Source organism: Manis pentadactyla, chromosome 10 (assembly GCF_030020395.1).
Source record: "Manis pentadactyla isolate mManPen7 chromosome 10, mManPen7.hap1, whole genome shotgun sequence".
Classification (NCBI taxonomy): domain Eukaryota; kingdom Metazoa; phylum Chordata; class Mammalia; order Pholidota; family Manidae; genus Manis; species Manis pentadactyla.
Window position 1 is genome coordinate 44,700,122 of NC_080028.1, and position 7,763 is coordinate 44,707,884.

The following is a 7,763-nucleotide window of genomic DNA, read 5'->3' on the forward strand; positions in this document are numbered from 1 at the left end:
TGGCTGTCTCGGGGCAGTGGCAGCCACTGTGTTGTTAGCAGAAGCAGCCTCTAAAATACAGTGGACCAACCCTAGAAATCTCTACTTCCCATCAGGCAGCTGCCCTGCTGGGGCTGAAAGGGCCCCCGGCTCTCCATCTCTGCACTGCTGTGAGGTCAAGTCAAGTCCTACTGTTAGAGAACCCCAGCATGACCATCAGGGGGCTCCACGTGGATCCCAGCCACTCTGCTGCATGTCTCAAACACTGAAGTGCCTGCCCATTCATGCAGGGAGATCATCCATTTAAGCTATGGTAGCCTGAGTGTAAGCACTGGGTAAACTCACAGGAATAGCATGGGAAAGTTCATTGTTTATTGTGTTGTCTTACTAATAACAGAATGTTTTCCTCTTTCATGCATGGTTTGTGTTACTGCTCATTAAATCTATGAAATTACTCTAGTGGTAGATATATTCAAGTTGTATAGCCAAAAATAAATAAATACTAGGGAGGCATTTTTGCTGGGTTGAGAGAATTGGGATATCTTATAGAACCATATACACGGGAGACTACATTCATTCCCTGAAACTTGAGTGTCCTATCCTTTACACTTCTCTCAAGGACACCTTTTAAAAGTCTCATTAAAGTTCAAATGTCACAATGTTAGAGAATAGGGTAACATCAGATAAACACTAATTCCTATTGTGAAACACCATAAATAATAATTTAATAATTTAGAGCCTGGGTGTTGAAACCCATAGGTCAAAGCCTTCTGCCTTGTTTAGAGCTCCTTGTGTTCTGGAGGGTGAACAACTGGCATAACTGAGTAAATCACACTCATCTTAGATTTCTGTGCATGGCTTCTATGGGCAATTTAACCACAGAGATCCTTAGAGTGACTCAGAGCAGAGCAGCAGTTAGTGGTGGTGTGTCCCAGAGTATTTTTCATGCACTCACACATTTGCTCTCATTGGCAAGTCTGTGAGTGGGCAGAGGTTTCTCAGGCGCCCAATGCCCACCTTTTCCCAGGGGCCTTTCCCAAATGTCCTTTACCTTCTACAGTCTTATCAGGATACCCAAGAGCAGATATTGTCTGACTTTAATTCTAATAAATATGCTCCTATAGCCTGTATATTTGAAAGAATTAAAGACTGTTGTGATGGTGAGAAACTCTCTGGTTTGGACCAAGTCAGTATCGTGACCTCTGTACAGGAAGTCCGGTTTCCCTGCAAGTTGTATATTAGCAAGTACAGCATCGGTTATAGCTGGTCCTCAACAGGTGTGCAGGGATCATCTGATTTAACAAACAGAAGAACCCCTTGGGGTCCTAGGTGCAAATGTGCTCATTAACCTACAGTGAAATGAACTTGAACTTTGTGTGGACAAAACAGCTATCAGCTGGGACTGCGTCCTTGGAGAAAGGAAGATGCAACAATAGAATCTGAAACAGATTGTCAGGTGCCAAACAAGGAGTGTCCGAGGGCAAATCACAAGGATGGTTTCTTCTCACTTTTCTTTTTATTGCTTGAGGGATTCTTCAGCTGAGTTCAGGCGAGATGCCTCTCAGGGATGCCCTGAGAGATGCTGGACTCGGGTGAAGCCACACAACCCCTACTATAGGAGAAAGAGCTCTTCCCTCGGTTTTGAATATCCCTTCATCTCACGTGTGTTTTGTCCAGTAATGTGACTCATTATTATAAACACATAGGAGACTGCACACTCACTATTCCATTGTTTCAATAAACTTTACTGTCAGATTATTTTATTATTTTTGAACAATTAGCCTGGGTGGGAAAAGGCAAAGTTAATTATTTCAAGTCTACTAGGACACTCCAAGATTCATGTCCATTCATAGCTTGCTCTACAAGTTATCACGAATAAATGTTGAACATTATTAAAATTTTTAAATTTTTATTAAGTTAGTGTAAATAAAACAAGATAAATTTAGTGTATCTGGTAAAATAAATATACAGTTTTTCTCCTTTTGTTATTGGGGTAATGAAATGATATTAATATATGTAATATTTAAATCACCTTTGCATCTCTGCAGACACCCAAACATCATTTTTTTAATTAAGAAAGTGTTCTACTTGCAGATATTTAAGATATTTGTATATGTTCTTGAGTCAGATTGTCCTTTGATTTTCCTTTCTTGTACTTATTTTACAAGGTTTTAGATTAGAGGTTATAAAGAAATTGAGGAGTGAAAATTGGTAACAGTATTGCTTGATCATCTATATTATTATGAAAAATTTTGACCATATTTCCATGTCGTTATGAATTTTCTCTTTTATTTTATTTGAATAATCTTTTCATATTGCTCTTGCATTACTTTCTATTGGAATAGTGGTGTTTTCTTATTGATTTTACAGAATATTTTTTGAATTAGAGAGGTTAGGTTTTAGTTAAATAATATCAACTGCAAATGTTTTTCCCAGTTTGACATTAGCTTTGTTGTTTTACTTACTGCCACACAAAAACTTTTTATTATTGAAATATAGTTGCTATATTGGTTTCAGCTGTATAACAGGGATTCAACAACTATACATATTGCCTAATGTTTACCATGATAAATGTAGTTACCACCTGTCACCATACAAATATATTATATCATCATTGGTATATTCCCTATGCTGTCCTTCCATCCCTGTGACTTATTCTATGAATTGAAGTTTCTACCTCTTTATCCCCTTTACCTATTTCACTCATCTTCCTACTCCTCTCCCCTATGATAACCAACAGTCCATCATCTGTGCTTATGAGTCTATTTCTATATTGTTAGTTTGTTCATTTGTTTGTATTTTAGATTCCACATATAAGCAAAATCGTATGGTATTTGTTGTTCTTGGACCTATTTCAGTTAGCATGATATCTTCTAGATATTCTGTCCTCTAGGTCCTTTCATGTTGTTGCAAATGGAAATATTACATTCATTTTTATTGCTGAGTGATATTCCTTTGTTAATACATATACCACTTCTTTACCTATTCATCTATTGATGAACACAAAAACAAAACACTTTTTGGGGGGTAAATTTCCAGAATGGAATTGTTGGGTCGTATGGTAAATCTATTTTTAATTTTTTGAGGAACCTCCATACTGCCCATACCAATTTACATTCCCACCAACAGTGTACAAAGGCTCTCCTTTCTCCATATTCTTACCAACACTTGTTCTTGATTGTCTTGTTGGAATGAGCCATTATAACTGGTGTGAAGTAATATCTTATTTTGGTATTGATTTGCATTTCTCTGGTGAAAAGTGATGTTGGACATCTTTTCGTGTTTCTGTGCTCCACAGGCATTTTTTTCAAAGTTAAAAAAAAATCAGACCTACCAGTCTTTTCCATTAGTGTTTCTGGATTTTGAGTTAGTGTAAAAAGGTCTTTCCAGATTCCATTCAGCTTCACCTGACAGGTGCATGTGCAGTTGTTAGTGAGGTATGTATGTAGGGGAAGTTGTAGAGGTATTGCTTCTTCCTCATTGCCCCTTACAACCTATGGGACATTGTATGAATCAAAGGCACCATGCAGGTCTTGGCTTAAGAGCATGTCTTTGACTACAACTGTGGTGTGGAAAAACTAAATTTTACAAAGCCAAGTATGGTTGAACTTGGTGTATCAGATAGGCATACAGATCACATTGGAAAGTTAGACATCGTAGACTTCTCAGCATAAACTGGGTGAGAACTTCCAGTGAGGTGTCATACATTAGTATAGCAGAATTGAAGTAAATGTGCAAGAACATTCTCTGGTTGATGCTATAGAGCAAACAATTAAACTTAAATCTACTGACATTTCATTTACAAATATGATTTCCATGGATAAGAAACTTACATAAAAACTACATCCTCATGTTCCAAGAAAAGCCATTTTGATTCAAGGAGCCATGATCATTGTGAAAAATGTCAGGTTCAAAGTTATCTAGAAGGACTAAGGAAGCAGTTATTGACTTTAAAGGTTTGGAGAGTTAACCTCTGAAACTAATCCAGAAGACCTGCTGCATTTTGAAGGATACCTCTTTCTCAACTTTCTCTATGTCTTCTTTGGAAGTCACTTTAGATTTTCTCTTCCTCCCTGGGTCAATTTGGTAAATTATATTTTCATAGACAATTACCTATTTCATCCAGATGTTCAAATTAATGTGCATGTAGCTGAACAAATATTCTCTTTGGATTACTTAAGTATACAATAATTTTGGGCAATTTTTTCAAATCAATTATATTTTAACAATTTGCTCATAACTCAAGCAAGCATAAAACATTCGTGCACTTTTAAAAAGACAACTATAAAGCAAGCACTTAATGTAAGTAACATTCAAGTTATGAAATGGATCACTGCCATAACCTTAAAAATTCCCACTTACCTGTCTGCATCACATTAACCTTCTCCCCATTGCCCAGAACATAACTACACTCATTTCTATAAAAATGTCCTTAATTTTTATTGTAACCTTACCATCAAGGAATTTAATATAAATTCTATTGTCGTTTTATATTTTTAAAAAATTTGTGTGAATGGAATTAAGCTGTATACACTTTTCTTTGCCTTATGTTCCCCCATTATTTTTTATGAAACTTGTTCATGTTAATGGTTTTGTTAAATTGTGTTCAAAGACTTTACAGTATTCCTTTGTGTGACTTTGAGCACACATGATTAATCTGTTCTATGACTGATGGACATAGACCATGTTTCCAGGTTTTCACTACTAGGAAGAGTAATGTATAAATAATTTTCTGCATGAAACTGACGCATATGTGCTTCAAGAGTTTCCCTAAGTTATATTTCTAGGAATTATAACTTTTCCTGGCTCTGAAGGTAATGAACTAAAAAGCTGTAATGACAGGTAAGGATATGTGCATGAAGGAATTTTTCTCTATTCATTCTGGCAATAGATTCAGCTAAAAGGAAATAATGGTTAATAAATTTAACAGTGTGGGTACAAAAGAAATAGGGAGGTAATGTGCAAGAATTAAAATCTAAAATGATAGGCTTTTCCTAAATGTATATGTAAATGCAAAAGTCTTGGCTACCCAACTTTCTTTTGACAAAGAACACAATTGGAGGCTTTACACTACCAAATTCAAAATTTACTCTAAAGTCACAGTCATCAAGACAGTGTGGTGTTGATGTAAGTAAAATAAAATATAATTAAGAGTTTAGAAATAGCCACTTACGATCAACTGATTTTCAACTGATTTTCAACAAGCTACCATGATAATTGAATAGGGGAAAGGCTTGTCGTTTCAACAAACATGCTGGGATAATAGAATGTCCATGGCAAAAAATGAACTTACACTCTGATCCCACACCATATATAAAAATTAACACAAAATGGGTCAAATACTTAAATGTAAGAGCTAAGAAACATAAATTAGGCTCATCTATCTTAGATAAGACATTAAAAGCACATTCATTAAAGAAAAAAGTGGAAAAAAAAATATTTGTAAAAATAAAAAAATTAGTACTTCACAAGGTAACCTTAGAAAATAAAACAACAAAAACAACTGATTGGGAGAAAATGTTTACATACATTTGTTACAGAATTTGCATCACAATATATAAATAATTTTACAATATAAAGACAAAAATCCCAATTAAAAAATGGGCATAAGATTTGAGAAGAAATTTTGCGAAAGAACGTGTATAAATAATAAGCACATTAAAAGATGCTCAATAACATTAGTCATTCAGGATATTCAAATTAAATCCACAGTCAGGTGCCACCACACACTCATGGGAATAGACATCATAAAATAGAGTCTACTCTGAGTTATTGGTAGATAGATACCATATGACTCAGCAATTCCTCTTAGAGGTAAAGAAATCAAAACAAATGTCACAATCACATGTAAGCTATATAAATGTCCATCACTAGTGAATCAATAAACAAAATGCAGTATATTCATATGATGGAATACTCTGCGGGGAAAAGGAATAAGCTACTGATACATGTTACAACATGGATGAACCTCAAAAACATTATGAAAAGTAAGGAAAATAGGCACAAAATTCTACAGGTTATCTGCTTCCATTTATATAAAATGTCCAGAGAAGGCAAATTTCTAGAGACAGAAAACAGATCAGTGGTTGTATTAAGCTTCAGGATGGAAGTGTTGATTGACAACCTGTGGTCATCAGGAAAATGTTTGGGGCTGATGGAAACATTCTAAAACTGAATTGTGGTGTTTGCAGCACGGTTCTATTAATTTACTAGAATTTATTCAAGAGTACACTTAAAACTGGTGACTTTTATGGAATTTAAATTATATATTCATAAAACTGTTAAAATTGGAATGGTTTTTTTACCTTTAAAATTCACTAGACTTCCATTCTTTGAGAGAGATGCAACCTTTTTGATCATGTCTTTGAAGGCTTGTATCACTTGCTTGTTCCTCAGAGTATAAATGAAGGGATTCATTACTGGGGCAACTGAAGTCATGAGTACTGACACCATCTTATTCAGAGAGACCAATTCTTTGGCAGGTGGTCTGATATACATAAAGATGCAGCTGCCGTAAGTGATAGAAACCACAATGAAATGGGAAGAGCAGGTAGAAAAAGCCTTCTTTCTTTGCTGGGCAGAAGGGAATCTGAGGATGGTTCTGATGATGTGTGTGTAGGACATGGTCACACACACCAAGGTGACAGTGAGTGTCAGCACGGCCGTGATCAAGACAAATCGCTCTATGAACTCTGTGTCAGAGCAGGAGATCTTCAGGACGGGAGCAGCATCACAGGCAAAGTGATCTATGACATTGGAGTCACAAAACTCGAGCCCAGAGACCATGATATAGGGTGGGAGGACAATCGTCAGAGCTGACAGGTAACAGCCTGTTAGGAACTTGGTACAGATCCTGCTGTTCATGATGCTCATGTAATGCAGGGTTTTGCAGATGGCCACATAGTGGTCATAGGACATGGCAGTCAGGAGAAAGAACTCAGTGACACCAGGACAGTAATAAAAAACAATTGAGTGGCACAAGTGTTGTAGGTAACTGTATTGTCCCCAGTGGCAAGGGTATACAGGTATCTGGGAATACAGACAGTGGTAAAAGAGACTTCTAAAATGGAGAAGTTGCAGAGAAAGAAGTACATAGGAGTTTTAAGGTGGAGATCTACAAAGATGAGGGTGATGATGGTCAGGTTCCCAATTACACTCAGCAGGTAGGTGATGAACAGAAAGAAGAAAAGCAGAATCTGTAGATTTGGGTCATCTGTCAGTCCTACCAGGATGAATGTTGTTAACACTGTGTAATTTTTCATCACTGACCTCTGATTTCTGCATGTTCTGTTGGTAAAAATAGGGTAGAAATTGGAAATGAAGACTGTCCAGATGGATTAAAAATGGGAGTAAAGTCAGAGTTCCAAGCAAGCAGATATCATTTCATTTGATAATGGGGTTGTGTCGGTAACTCATTTTACTTCATGATTCAGACAATAGTATGAGCAGAAAGCTGGTGGTAAACGTTCTTATAATATTAATGATGTCTCTGGTACAAGGATTCCTAGATTATGCAAACAATCAAAAACCCCAAAACTAAACCTGGAAATAAAACTCTTTCAGTGGATTATCAGTCAGTGGAAAAACAAAAACAAAACCAGTATCATGAGTCCCACCCCAGCAGCAGGGATCTGCGTGACCCACTGGTTTGGGGCATGGAGTCTGGAGCTGAGTGTTCAACGCAGATTATGATTCCTTCAGCACATTGACTTTAGCCGAATTGTTAAGCTTTGTGCATCAATTTCTTCATATATAAACCATGAAACATAGTTGAACTTTTTTCA

The 7,763-nt window shown here is 36.4% G+C and overlaps 1 pseudogene; it reads right to left on the reverse strand.

Moving 5' to 3' along the window:
* Positions 1-6,249: 6,249 nt before the first annotated feature.
* LOC118917387 (olfactory receptor 6C2-like) lies at positions 6,250-7,241 on the reverse strand (annotated as a pseudogene).
* Positions 7,242-7,763: the final 522 nt, after the last annotated feature.